Here is a 15,597-nt window from a genome sequence, read left to right as displayed (position 1 = left end):
ACACTTTTACAATAAAAGAGGTAGAATGTTGATTCATGGTAGCAAGTGGTCATTAGAAAAGCATACGGTACATTAAATCCTAAGGAGAAAAGAAATGGTGTCACGGAAGGGGTTTTATGTTTCCTTACTCATTCAAGCATTCAATGATAAATGTTCTCATTCAATTCAATTGCCGCCACTCTCAGGTTGCATTAAAATTGTTCAGCTCTTTGTTGCAAGTTTAATTTGTTCTAAGCAATTTTCATTTTAATGTTTTCAGTCGTATTAGGTTGTGTTTGATTTCAAATTTTAATTTTATCCGCAACCAAAAACACTACAAACCCCCCCACTACGTGTTTAATCTGAGACTGAACCACAATATTTGTCCCTGAGAAACGACCTAGGAGTCACTTCCTAGTACTATACTGCATTCTTTTATGCACAACTTTTGTGGGAGGTGCGACCCTCTCAACAAAATGGCGCCGCTGCCGGGGACCAACGGTTCGGTTTTAGGTTTTTTGTGTTGTTAATGTGTTGTTTGAGTGTTTGTATCTGTTTTGTCTTGTATGTTTGAGTATGTGTGATTTGTTTGCTTAGGTTGTTTTGTGTGTTCGAAATTTTTGTGTTATCATTCCATGATTTTAGGGTGTTGTGACTTAGTGCATGACTAGGGGAAATCCTGGGCCTATACCACCCTTTGAACCTGAGATTGATAGAACTTTTCATAGGTTAGCTAGACATTCTAGAAATTTATCTTTAGAGTCTGTTTTTGAGTCTGTTCCATTGGATACTGTGCATCCCACTGTTGAGTACTTTGTGCATACTGCATCTATTACATCTGTTGCATCTGCACTTGATTTTGATTCTGATTCTGTTGTTTTTCACACTGAGAACAATATGGCACAACCTCCACCTCGTGAGAGGACTTTTAGGGAGATGGCTGCACCTGATTTCGATATTGAAAGCTTGTGCATCCAATATCCTGATGAGGACGTTCCATTTGTTCTCAAGACTGGACTGATCCATTTGTTGCCCAAGTTTCATGGTCTTGCAGGTGAGAGTCCTCATAAGCATTTGAAGGAATTCCACATTGTCTGTTCCAGTATGAAACCACATGATGTTCCTGAAGAGCACATCTTCTTGAAAGCATTCCCTCATTCATTGGAAAATGTTGCTAAGGATTGGTTGTATGGTTTGGCGCCTAGATCCGTCACTAGCTGGGATGATCTGAAGAGGCTGTTCTTGGATAAACTTTTCCCAGCATCCCGGACCACAGCTATCAGAAAAGACATAACTGGGATTAGGCAGCTTGGTGGAGAGAACTTGTATGAGTATTGGGAGAGATTCAAGACACTTTGTGCTAGCTGCCCCCACCATCAGATACCTGAACAACTCCTTATCTAGTATTTCTATGAGGGTTTGAACAACATGGATCGAGGTATGATTGATGCTGCCAGTGGTGGAGCTCTTGGAGACACCACACCTGCTGAGGCTAGGCAATTGATTGAGAAGATGGCTTCCAACTCCCAGCAATTTAGCACCAGGAATGATGCCATTGTGGTGAGGGGCGTACATGTTGTTGTTGCCCAGTCTTTATCAGCTGTTGAAAGCAAGTTGGAAGGCAAGATTGACTCTCTTACGAAGTTGGTGACACAGTTGACTACCAACCAGAGATCTGCAGCTCCATCTGCATTTGTTGCACGACTATGTGCTATTTGTCCTTCCAGTGACCACTATACAGATGCATGTCCTTCTTTGCAGCATCCTGCTGCCTCTGATGCGCCTCAGGCTTATGCTACGAAAATCTACACTAACAGGCAGCCACAACAGCAAAATCATGACTTGTCTAGCAACAGGTACAACCCAGGGTGGAGGAATCACCCCAATCTTAGATGGAACAATGCGCCACAGCATCAGCAGCAGGCGCCACCTTTCCAGCATGCTGGAGCACCTAACAGATATGTGCCTCCACCTATGCAACAACACCAGAGGCAACATCAACAACAGCAGCAAGAGATTCCTGCCCAACCATCTTCCCAACCTTCCACTTCTTCTTCTGAGCTTACCTTGGAGGAGTTGGTGAAGCAGATGACTATTCAAAACATGCAATTTCAGCAGGAGACAAAAGCTTCCATCCAGAGCTTGACGAATCAGATGGGGCAGATGGCTACACAGCTGAATCAGGCACAGTCTCAGAATTCTGATAAATTGCCGTCCCAAACTGTGCAGAATCCTAAGAATGTTAGTGCCATCACCCTCAGATCTGGGAAGCAAATTTTTGTGCCCACCATGCCATCTCAGGCACCTGAACCTCCTAAACTTAAACCTGCTACTTCCCACATAAAAGAGGACCAGGCTGGTCCAAGCAAGACATTTGAGGCAAGTGGACCTTCTACTTCCGGTGGTTCTTGTTCTTCTACCACCACCAGCACATCTCCTACCTTGCCCCACCAGATTCCTCTTCCATTCCCTCCAAAGGCGATGCCTAGCAAAAAGATGGAAGAGGTGGACAAAGAAATATTGGAGACCTTCAGGAAGGTAGAGGTGAACATACCTCTACTTGATGCCATAAAGCAGATTCCTAGATATGCAAAATTCCTGAAGGACCTGTGCACGCATAAGAGGAAAATGAAAGGAGATGAAAGAATCAGCATGGGCAGGAATGTATTCGCGCTCATTGGTAAGTCGGTCCCGCACGTTCCTGAAAAGTGGAAGGACCCAGGTACGTTTTGCATTCCTTGTATGATTAGAAATAGTAAATTTGAAAATGCCATGCTTGATTTGGGTGCTTCCATAAATGTCATGCCTCTTTCAATTTTTAAATCTTTGTCTCTTGGCCCTTTACAACCTACGGGTGTGGTCATTCAGTTGGCAAACAGGAGTGTTACCCACCCAACAAGTTACATAGAGGATGTCTTGGTTAGGGTTGGTGAGCTGATTTTTCCTGCCGACTTTAATGTTTTGGAAATGGAGGAGGGATTCTCTCATGGATCCGCTCCCATAATCTTAGGCAGACCCTTTTTGAAAACTGCCCGAACCAAGATTGATGTGTATGCTGGAACTTTATCCATGGAATTTGCTGATATTATGGTTCACTTTAATATTCTTGATGCAATGAAGTTCCTAGCTGAGGACCATTCTGTTTTTAAGATTGACATGTTGGATGACATTATTGATAAATATGCTGTTGATGAGTTTGATTCGTTGCATGAGAAAGAGCATTCTTTTCTATCTTCTCTACATACATGCATTGAATCTGAATGTGAGAATGATGTTGATGAAGTTCTTGATATTGATGATGTTGATAATGTAATGGTCATGGATATGGAATTGGAGCCTGATGAGATAGGTGTTCCGCCTTTACTTGTGAATTCCTTGGAGTCAGAATGCACTAACCACTTTGTAGGAAGTACGAATGAATCTGACTTGCAGGCACCTACTCTTGAGTTGAAACAGCTTCCAGATAACCTCAAGTATGCTTACTTGGAGGATGATGAGAAGAAATCGGTGATCATTTCTACCTCCCTTGATTCTGTTCAAGAGGAGAAGTTAATTGGTATGCAGAGGAAGCACAAGAAGGCCATTGGTTGGAGTTTGGCTGACATACCTGGTATTAGCCCATCCACATGCATGCATAGAATTCTTTTGGAAGATGGGGCAAAGCCAGTGAGACAGCCACAAAGAAGGCAAAACCCCGTGATCATGGACGTCATCAAGAAGGAGGTGACCAAGCTTTTGCAAGCTGGGATCATCTACCCTATTTCAGACAGTCAGTGGGTGAGCCCCATCCATGTTGTGCCCAAGAAAACTGGCCTCACTGTGGTGAAGAATGAGAGGGATGAGCTTATCCCAGCTAGAGTGCAGAGCAGTTGGAGAGTTTGCATTGACTATAGGAGGCTCAACCAAGCAACAGGAAGGATCATTTCCCCCTGCCATTCATTGATCAGATGCTGAAGCGCCTGGCAGGTAAATCTCATTATTGTTTTCTTGATGGTTTTTCTGGTTACTTTCAAATAAATATTGTGCCTGAGGATCAAGAGAAAACCACATTCACATGCCCCTTTGGCACTTTTGCCTATAGGAGGATGCCCTTTGGTCTATGCAATGCCCCTGGCACCTTCCAACGGTGTATGCTTAGAATTTTTAGCGACTTTCTTGAGAGTTGCATAGAGGTGTTTATGGATGATTTTACCGTGTATGGATCCTCTTTTGATGCATGTTTAGACAGTCTGAAAAAAGTTTTGAAAAGATGCATAGAAACAAACCATGTTCTCAATTTTGAGAAATGTCACTTCATGGTTGAACAAGGTTTGGTTCTAGGGCATATCATTTCTGAAAAGGGAATAGAGGTAGACCCTGCTAAGATATCTGTGATTTCGCAGTTGCCTTACCCCTCTTGCGTGCGAGAGGTGCGATCTTTTCTTGGACATGCAGGTTTCTACAGGCGCTTCATCAAAGATTTCAGCAAGAAGGCGCTCCCCTTGTCCAGACTACTGTAGAAGGATATTGACTTTGCTTTTGATGACAGATGAAAGCAGGCGTTTGATTGCCTGAAGGAAGCTTTGACCACCACACCTATCATTCAGGCACCAGATTGGACAGCCCCATTTGAGCTAATGTGTGATGCGTCTAATTATGCATTGGGGGCTGTCTTGACACAGAAAATTGACAAGCTGACGAGAGTGATCTACTATGCTTCACACACTTTGGATGCTGCCCAAGCAAATTATACGACCACTGAAAAAGAGTTGTTGGCAATTGTTTTTGCCCTTCATAAGTTTAGGTCATATTTGCTTGGATCACCTGTTATTATGTATACTGACCATGCAGCTCTAAAGTTTCTGTTGAAAAAGGCTGAGTCAAAGCCTAGATTGATCAGGTGGATGCTACTGCTCCAGGAGTTTGACTTGCAGATCAAAGACCGGAGTGGAGCACAGAATTTGGTTGCAGACCACCTCAGCCGGATTGAGAGAGCTGGGAATGAAGCTGATGTGTTGCCCATCCAAGATGCCTTTCCTGACGAGAGTTTGTTGATGATTTCTTATTCTCACCCCACTCCTTGGTTTGCACACATTATAAATTATTTGGTTGCTTCTGTTTTTCCTCCCTTAGCATCACGTGCTCAGATTGCTAAAATTAAGAGTGATGCTAAGTATTATGTTTGGGATGATCCATATTTGTGGAAGTTGTGCAGTGACCAGGTTACTAGGAGATGCATTCCGGACCATGAGATTGACTCGGTCCTGCAGTTTTGTCATGCCTCCTCACCTGGTGGTCATCTGGGGATACAGAGAACAGCTCGCAGAGTTCTTGACTGTGGTTTCTATTGGCCTTCCATCTTCAAAGATGCGGAGAGGATTTGCAGCACTTGTGAGCCTTGTCAGAGAGCAGGAGGATCCATTTCACAGAGACAAGAGATGCCTCAACAGCCTATTCTGTTTTGTGAGGTGTTTGATGTATGGGGTATAGATTTCATGGGTCATTTTCCTGTTTCTTTTGGTTTCTCTTATATTCTCCTTGCTGTGGATTATGTTTCAAAATGGGTGGAAGCTAGAGCCACCAAGACTAATGATGCTCGGGTTGTTGTAGATTTTGTTAGATCTCACCTCTTTTGCAGGTTTCGAGTACCCAGAGCAATTGTTAGTGATCAGGGAACCCATTTTTGCAACAGATCCATGCAAGCTTTGCTCAAGAAATATGGGGTGACTGATAACAGTTGAAAAACTGTTATTTTCATGCTTAAAATTGATACTAAAAGCAACCTTTATACTTAGAAACTAGCTTCAAATCATGCTTTTCTTCATATTTTCATAAATAAGAGAGCTGGACAGGTTTATGCTTGATTTCAGTGTTTTTGTGCAGGTTTTAAGGTGAATTTGGTGAAAGAAGTGAAGAAGGAGAGATATGGAATCAGAAAAGACATCAAAAAGTGCAAAAGGAGAAGCCGAAGTCACCGCTCAGCGGCAGTTTACCGATGAGCGGCACTCAGGAGCTCACGGGAGGACCGCTGAGGGGCAAAATGGCCGCTGAGGGGAAGAAACGTGACACGCACTTACCGCTGAGCGGCACTTTAATGGGCTTGGACCTAATTTTCTGTAATTTACGAATACTATATAAGCTTTAGGGTTTCCTAGGGTTAGGTATCTTTGGCTGGAACGAAGCAAACACTCTCTCTTCCACCCCTTTGAAGAAGGATCTTGGATGCTGAGGCTTCCTCTTCACCTTTTTAGGGTTCTATCTTTCATTCTTTCATTGTAATTCATCTAGGTTCACCATGAATATGGTGAACTAAACTCTGTATGTTTGTTGGGGAATCAATGTAATCTTTTGAAGCTCTCATATATGGAATTTGTTTTTACATCTTTTAATTAAGACTTATGCTTTCTTTCATCATTAGTTAGGGTTTTTCCTCTTTGCGTAATGCTTGCATTGTTTAACTCATTCGATGCATGATTATTGGTTTTGTCGATACGGGCGCGTACGGGGAAGTCTAGATCCGGGGAATTTCTCCCAATATCATATTGGTTGTCGTTAAGCTCCTGCACTTATGAACTGATCATTAGGAATGCTAGGAATTGTATGAACTCGTGATTAGGGAGAAGCCTTCTTGAAAGGTACTTTAGAGAGTGGCATTAACAATGATGATTTGAATGTTGAATTCCTAAAATATATGAGAGTGGATAAGATGAAATTGACCCCCAACAACATATTCATACATATATTTCATTGAAAGTGTTTATCTTTTGCTTTTTGCCATTGATCAAAACTTCATGCATACATATTTAATTTTCGTCTTTTGCATATAAAATCCAAATATTTCGTCTTTAAGTCTTAGCTAATCAAGAAACTACACAACTAAACTAGGCCGTGAGTCCTTTGGGAAGAACGATACTTGGTCTTACCAAGTTTATTACTTGAACGATTCGGTCACACTTGCCGATTGAAAAACAGATTTGTGACATCATATTTTGGTGTTCATAAATTTGTCCATCAAGTTTTTGGCGCCGTTGCCGGGGACTCGTGGTTTAACTGGTTAATTTGTGTGATTATTGATTATCTTTGACTTATTTTTTTTATTTTTAATTTAAATTTCGAATTTTTTTATTTTATTTTATTTTTCTGTTTATATTTTTCAGTTTGTATTTTATTTGATTTTATTTTATTTTTCTGTTTTCTGTTTTTCTGTTTTCTGTTTTTATTTTCTGAATTTTATATCTTCTCTTATATCTTTTTGTGCTAACCAAATTTTTTCTAGGGTTTTGTGTTCTTGTGTATGCAGGAGGCAATTCGAACTAGGAGCAAGAAAACAACAGAACCTCTGCTTGAAGGATTAGAAGACAGTAGACGGAGGAGAAGAATCCGAACATCTAGAGAACTTTTTCCTCCTCCGGAAACTCTGTTGCAACCATCACCACAAGGTTCTGTTCATAGCACAGAAAATATGGAGAACAATAATATCAGAAGAACTCTTGCTGATTACACCAATACAGTTGGACCTCAGCACTTTAACAGCATAGCTAGACCAAGAGTCAATGCAGCTAACATGGAGGTCAAACCAGCATTGATCCAACTGGTGAAAAGTAATCAATTTAATGGGTTATCTCATGAAAGCCCATATGAGCACCTTACTACATTCAATGAAATTTGCAACACAGTCAAAATCAATGGGGTGCCAGATGAAGCGATCAAACTTAGTTTGTTTCCTTTCTCATTGGGAGGCAATGCTAAGCTTTGGTTGAATTCTTTCCCAGAAGGAAGTTTCACAGAGTGGGAAGCAGTGGTAACAAAGTTTTTGAACAAGTACTTTCCACAATCAAAGGTGACAAAAGGCAAGCAAGAGATTTCTTCATTTAAGCAGGGCATGGAAGAATCACTGGGGCATGCATGGGATAGATACAAAAGTCTACTAAGAAAAACACCCACGCATGGCTTTGAAGAACAGGAAGTAGTCTTAACTTTCCTTGAAGGGCTTGGTTCACAAACCAAGATGATGCTTGACGCCTCAGCAGGAGGAAATATCAAATGGAAAACTCCAGAGGAAGCTATAGAAATCATTGACAATATGGCTACTAGTGATAATGAGCTGCATAGTGAGAGAGGAGCTCCTATGCAACAAAAAGGGGTTCTTCAATTACAGACACATGATGCCTTGCTAGCTCAAAATAAAATTCTAACTCAACAACTGGAGACTCTGACTAAAACTCTTGCACAATTACCTAAAGAGTTAAAAACTGCTGCACAGGTACAAACCCAGTTGTGCGAATTATGTGGAGGTGACCATATCAATGGTCAATGTGCTTTTCCAGTGGAAGTCATGGAGGATGTTAATTTCATGGCTAATCAATTTCCATACCGTCAAGGGAATTAATATCAAGGGTGGAAACCACATCCAAGCATTGGTCAAGGACAAACTGGGCAAGCTAATCAATATAATAAGCAGCAGCAGCAACCAACCTTTTGGCAACAGTTATCTATGCTTAATGAAAGATCAACAAGGTTGGAAGAAACTCTTCAGCAATTCATACAGAAAACTGAATCTTCTCAAAAGAGCACTGAAGCTGCTATAAAGAATTTGGAGATTCAAATGGGTCAGATTACCAAGCAATTGGAAGAAAGACCAAATAGAAATTTTGGGGCTAATACTGAGGTTAACCCCAGAGAAGAGTTCAAGGTGGTAAAGAGTGTGAATGAAGAGATAATTGAGTTAGAAGAAGGAGAAATAGAAGAAAGAAGAGAAATAGAGAGCAAAAATACTTTTCCTTTTCCAATAAATCAAGAGAAACAATAGGATTTCACAGAATTATTCAAGATGTTGGATAATGATGCACCTTGGGAGCAGATTCTACAGAAAATCACAGTTTACACAAAATCTGATGAGAACATCTCTACAAAGAAAAGACGTAGAGGTGATGAAGCAAAGAAATGTATAACTGTTAAAAAAGAGCCATTCCCCCCTAAAGCATCAGATCCAGGCAGTTTTTCTATCCCTTGTACCATAGGGAAGAAAAAGGTAAAGAAAGCTCTCCTTGATTTAGGTTCAAGTGTTAATTTGATACCTCATTCTTTACTGGAGCAAATCGGCAATGTGAAAGTGAAACCTGCAAAGGTTAAAATAGTAATGGCCGATGGATCTTCAAAGGAGCCATGTGGGATTGTAGAGGACATTATAGTTTGTGTTGGCAAACTTCAGTTCTTGGCAGACTTTGTGGTGATGAAGATGGAGACAGAGAAGATACCTATCATACTTGGAAGACAGTTTATGAAAACGGCCAGGGCTATCATTGATGTAAATGAAGGTATAGTGGTGCTCCAGGACAGAGAGGAGAGAGTGGTGGTAGACGTCTTCAAAGATGAGATGCAAGCAAAGGAGGAAGAGGCTAGTTATAAAGCTGCATTTCGAGATGCACCCATGACTAGCCATAAAGATGAAAATCCCCAGGTTGCAGGTAACCATTGTTTGTTGTTTCAGGTACCTAAGGAAGAAGAGACTGGAAGAGGAGAAGAAATTCATAGCGACTGGGAGAAAAGAAGACTCCAACTTGGCTCACCTGTAAGAATCAAGAACAAGTTGTGGGTTGTGAAGGGCTTTAAAGAGAAGGAGATGATAGAGATAGAGTCTCCATATTCTAGAAGGACCAAAACAGTTCAAAGGAAACATCTAAGGAGTTGGTGGAATGACAACATCAACTATAAAGAAGATGGAACTTGAACTTTATTGGGTCAAGCTAATGACGTTAAAAGAGCGCTTGCTGGGAGGCAACCCAGTGGATTTAAAGACATTTTGATTTGGTTTTTGTAATTTTTAATTTGTGAACATTATTTTTGTAATTATTTTGTTGGAAATAGCATCTACTGAAGGATGCTAAGGTGGTTAAGTATCTACTGAAGGATACTAGGGTTGTAACACCTACTGATGGGTGTTGGTAAGAAAAATTTTGCACCTACTGATGGGTGTTGGTGGATTTTGGGTCAGGCTCGTGACGTTAAACAAGCGCTACCTGGGAGGCAACCCAGTTGATTGAATATTTCTGTTTGTTTATTTTAGTTAGGGTTTGCATAAACATTTTTAACATTGAATTGCAGGGAACCAGTGAGGGGCATATGTATGGGAGGCACGTAGGTTAAGAAAAGAAGGAGAAGAACACATCACGAAAGTGCCGCTGAGCGGTAATTTACCGCTGAGCGGTACTCTCGCAAAATGGGTTTTAAGTTCCCCTTAGCGGGACCCGAGCCCATTAGGGTATTTTTAAACCCTAAGTTGAGCACTTGCTCACACTTTCGAATTTTTCTCTGCACAAACACTCCCACATACCTTCTCCAAGGTTTTCCACATCTTTTCACTCATCCCTCTTAAGAAAATTTCTCTTCCACTCATTTTTCACTATTGTGCCATCAAAGTTTGGGGTTGGAAGAGAGCATTCTAGCTTGGAAGCATTCTTTTTGCATCTAGTATCTCCACCCAAGTAAGTAAAATGCATTTTGTTCATTCTAGGGTTCTTGAATTTGAATGTGATTGTCAAAGCATGAATATTTAGGGGTTTTGATTTCTATGCATGATTTGATGATATATTTGATGTTTGAACCGATTAAACTGCATGATTATGAACTGGAAAACTGAAAATTGCATTTGGGTGGAGTTAGGACAACTTTAAAACAAGGTTTTCAAAAATCTGCAGAGTTACCGCTGAGGGGTAAACTGCCGCTGAGCGGCACTCTGCCAGATTTGGTTTTTCTGGTTTTTTGTGATCTGAAATGTGGTACTGGTGGCGCTGAGGGGAAATTCTGGCCCTCAGCGGTGGTTTAGCTTCGAAAGGAGTTGTGTTATATGCTTTACTAATGATTAACATCATGTTCTGTGGTTTTGTAATTGTGTTTGAATGTAGGAATGGCATCCTCTTCAGGAAAGAGATTGAAAACCATGGCAACCAAAAGAAAGGAAAAGGAACCAGAGCAACCCCACTCTAGCAGGTTCCTCTCTAGGAAACATGAGAAGCACTTTAGGGTGGTTCAGGACAGGAGACTTCTGATGGAGAGAAAGATTGGAATGATACCTAACTTTGCTCCTCAATTTGGAGAGCAAGTGTTAGGGAATAATTGGGGAAAGCTAGCCACTTATCCTGCACCTGCCAACATAGCTGTGGTAAAGGAATTTAACACCAATGCTAAGAAGATTGGTGATTATCCAGCTGAGAATTATTTGGGCTATGTCAGAGGCCATGCTATCAGGTATGATCCTGATTCTATTAATAACTTCCTGGACACTGTATGGGCTGGTGAGCAGTGCCAGTTTGCTCTTTGCATGGAGGAAGGTGCTGATTGTGAGGATGTGGAGAGAGTATTGTGTATACCTGGAGGACACTTCCAAAGGAATAGATCTGGCTCAGTGGTTAACATTAGGAGGACGGATTTGACTCCTCTTGCAAAGTATTGGATGGCGTTTTCTCATGCCAACATTCAGCCATGTTCACATGTGTCAGATATTACTCTCAGCAGGGCATTCTTCATCTACTGTGCTATCAGAAACTTGAATGTTAATATTGGGCAGGTGATAGCTGATGAGATTAGTGTGTGTGCTAATACCTCAAACAACAAAGCACCACTAGGACATCCTTCTTTGATCACGCACCTTTGCAAGATAGCCGGGGATGGACACTTCTGCTCCACCATTTGAGAGGCCAAGAAAAGCTATTGATGAGGCCTATTACAGACAGTACTGTGGAGGTGAGGATGCAGCTCAGCCAGTTCCACCACGCCGGGCTCGTAGAGAGAGAGGGCCAGCACAGAGCCAGACATCTGCTAATGCACATGAAGCAGAACCATTCCAGATGAGGGATATGTATATGTCTCTTATAGGTGCTCAGTTGCAGTCCATTCACAGAGGGCAGGTGGCTACTACTGAGATGATTGTGGGGATGTATGATACACCTCCAGCCCACAGGTGGACTATGGATGAATTCCATAATGTGGTAGCTTGGCCAGAAGAACCAGTGCATGGAGGAGGAGCTAGAGCAGCTGAAGCTTCAGCTAAAGAGATGGAAGAAGATGAAGCTGATGATGATGATGCATTTGAAGATGCTGAAGATGAGGAAGAAGAAGAAGATACAGAGGACAGCTCAGACTGATGAGGAGCTGAGATAGCATTTACTGATAAATGCTATCATATGATTATGCTTTTGTGGTTTAAGTTTTCTGAACTTATTTGTTTTTGTTTTTAGATTAGGGTTTGATGTACTCTATTGAACACCTGGTTTGATGATGGTTTGCTATTAACTATGATTGTGTGATAAGTAATACTGAATGATGCTTATTGATTGATTGATGTTGAGATGATGTGCACATTAAAATGCTTATACAGGTGATTCACAAGCTTTGTGAACAAATGCATGATATCATGATTGTGATTGTGAAATTAAGCAGGATGTGTATGTCAAATGTGAATGAGCTTATATGTGAGGTTTTGAGCTCCAGAGTTGTTATTGTTGAATGCTATTACTTTGAAAGTATGAATGATTTTGCCCAGGTTTTCTATGATTGAATCAATTGCTTGTTTTGCATCATATGATCAAGGCCGTTTGTTGGAAACCCTTTTTATTGGCCAAATTCATAAAGTTAGCCCACTAAAAGAGAACACTTTGTGTTTTATCCTTTTGAACCCTTAGCCTTGAACATACACTGAAACCCTTGATTGAAAATCTTTACCTTGAGTTAAGTAGAAGATCTTGTGTGATATTGTTAATTGTTTAAGTTTGGGGTTGTTGGGAAAAACATGAAAAACATTGAGCTAAGAGCTAAAAAGTAAGAATATGCAAAGAAAAAGAAGAGAAAAGAAAAAGAAGCAAAGCTCAATGCAAAGGCAAAAGAAAGTTGGGAATGAATAAGATGATTGTGTTGTTATGATTCTCTTAACTCAAGGATTTTGTGATCCAGAAAAACCAATTTTCTTGTTAGCCCAGCCACATTATAAGCCATTGAAAAGTCCTTGTGATGATGCATGCTTGTGAATGTTTTTGATTGTGGTAAAATGAAAGGCAAAGTTGATTCAGGTGACATTGTGATAGTAGAGTGAATGAGTGATTACTTCTTATACACTTGTGTGTGAGTGAAACACTTTATCTAGTGAGGAAATATTCCATTAGCACATGAACATCCATGCTTAATTGATTGATCATTCATGAAAAATAAGCATTTGTTGGAATTTAAATGACTTTGTGAAACACTAAAGCATGTGCACATCTTGATTGAAATATTGGTCATAAGTTTGATTGAAGTTTTTACTTATCTTGAAAAGAAGACTTTTGAATGAAGTGAACCATCATAAGAATTGGTTGAAGATTGAGTTACATCTTGTTTGCTTGAGGACAAGCAAAGTTCTAAGTTTGGGGTTGTGATAACAGTTGAAAAACTGTTATTTTCATGCTTAAAATTGATACTAAAAGCAACCTTTATACTTAGAAACTAGCTTGAAATCATGCTTTTCTTCATATTTTCAGAAATAAGAGAGCTTGGACAGGTTTATGCTTGATTTCAGTGTTTTTGTGCAGGTTTTAAGGTGAATTTGGTGAAAGAAGTGAAGAAGGAGAGATATGGAATCAGAAAAGACATCAAAAAGTCCAAAAGGAGAAGCCGAAGTCACCGCTCAGCGGCAGTTTACCGCTCAGCGGCACTCAGGAGCTCACGGGAGGACCGCTGAGGGGCAAAATGGCCGCTGAGGGGAAGAAACGTGACACGCACTTACCGCTGAGCGGCACTTTAATAGGCTTGGACCTAATTTTCTGTAATTTACGAATACTATATAAGCTTTAGGGTTTCCTAGGGTTAGGTATCTTTGGCTGGAACGAAGCAAACACTCTCTCTTCCACCCCTTTGAAGGAGGATCTTGGATGCTGAGGCTTCCTCTTCACCTTTTTAGGGTTCTATCTTTCATTCTTTCATTGTAATTCATCTAGGTTCACCATGAATATGGTGAACTAAACTCTGTATGTTTGTTGGGGAATCAATGTAATCTTTTGAAGCTCTCATATATGGAATTTGTTTTTACATCTTTTAATTAAGACTTATGCTTTCTTTCATCATTAGTTAGGGTTTTTCCTCTTTGCGTAATGCTTGCATTGTTTAACTCATTCGATGCATGATTATTGGTTTTGTCGATACGGGCGCGTACGGGGAAGTCTAGATCCGGGGAATTTCTCCCAATAGTATATTGGTTGTCGTTAAGCTCCTGCACTTATGAACTGATCATTAGGAATGCTAGGAATTGTATGAACTCGTGATTAGGGAGAAGCCTTCTTGAAAGGTACTTTAGAGAGTGGCATTAACAATGATGATTTGAATGTTGAATTCCTAAAAGTATATGAGAGTGGATAAGATGAAATTGACCCCTAACAACATATTCATACATATATTTCATTGAAAGTGTTTATCTTTTGCTTTTTGCCATTGATCAAAACTTCATGCATACATATTTAATTTTCGTCTTTTGCATATAAAATCCAAATATTTCGTCTTTAAGTCTTAGCTAATCAAGAAACTCACACAACTAAACTAGGCCGTGAGTCCTTTGGGAAGAACGATACTTGGTCTTACCAAGTTTATTACTTGAACGATTCGGTCATACTTGCCGATTGAAAACAAGTTTGTGACATCATATTTTGGTGTTCATAAATTTGTCCATCAGTGACGCACAGAGTTTCTACACCTTACCACCCCCAAACAAATGGGCAGGCTGAGATCTCCAACAGAGAGATTAAGAGGATTTTGGAGAAGATTGTCCAGCCCAACAGGAAAGATTGGAGTAATAGGTTGGACGATGCTCTTTGGGCCCACAGGACTGCCTACAAAGCACCCATTGGGATGTCTCCCTATCGGGTTGTCTTCGGAAAGGCATGTCATTTACCAGTTGAGATTGAGCATCGGGCATTTGGGTTGTGAAGACTTGCAACTTCTCCATGGACCAAGCTGGAGAGGAAAGAAAGTTGCAATTGAGTGAATTGGATGAGATCCGATTGGATGCCTATGAGAACTCGAAGTTTTACAAGGAAAGGACCAAAGGTTCCATGATAGCTCCATTGTTAGAAAGGACTTCGAGGTTGGCCAACAGGTTTTGTTGTATAACTCTAGACTCGGCCTCATGGGTGGTAGTTGAGATCAAAGTGGACTGGACCTTTTGTTGTGACTAATGTTTTATCCTTATGGTGCAGCAGAGATCCAAGGTCCATCTGCAGCTAAAAAGCTTCAAGGTGAACAGGCACAGACTGAAGCCTTTCCTCAGCAATCCTTCTTTGTTGGATGCAGTGGGAGGGATGTCTTTGGCTCACTGATGAACCAATATTTTCCTCACTTCACTTAGTTTAATGTGCTAGAATTAGTCGGGAATTATGCTTAAACGTCCGGTATTTTCCTGTTTTTTTCCTAATGTGCTTAATTTGATCGAAAATTCTTATTTTAACTAATTTGAATTATCTGAGCTTATTGTTTTGCATTATTAATTATGGGAAAATTTTGGATAACTTTTTGGGACATTAGAAAGCTAAATGAGAAATGGAAATTGAGCCAATGCATCTTAGCCATTTTTATTTTCGCTGGCTGCCACTTATTTGATTTTGATTCCTGAAAGTGTTT

The 15,597-nt window shown here is 40.5% G+C and overlaps 1 non-coding gene and 1 pseudogene across 1 annotated transcript; one reads left to right on the top strand and one right to left on the bottom strand.

Annotated features, from left to right (window-relative positions):
• The first annotated feature begins 876 nt into the window (after window positions 1-876).
• Window positions 877-15,296, top strand: LOC148198473 (uncharacterized; annotated as a pseudogene).
• On the bottom strand, window positions 1,254-1,361 carry LOC148198474 (small nucleolar RNA R71). Its single transcript, XR_015780017.1, has one exon. It is a non-coding gene; the product is annotated as a small nucleolar RNA R71 (small nucleolar RNA).
• Window positions 15,297-15,597: the final 301 nt, after the last annotated feature.

Source organism: Vigna umbellata, chromosome 5 (genome assembly GCF_029865625.1).
Source record: "Vigna umbellata cultivar VRB3 chromosome 5, Vumbellata_1.0, whole genome shotgun sequence".
Taxonomy (NCBI): Eukaryota; Viridiplantae; Streptophyta; class Magnoliopsida; order Fabales; family Fabaceae; genus Vigna; species Vigna umbellata.
This window is presented reverse-complemented; position numbering and strand designations above follow the sequence as displayed.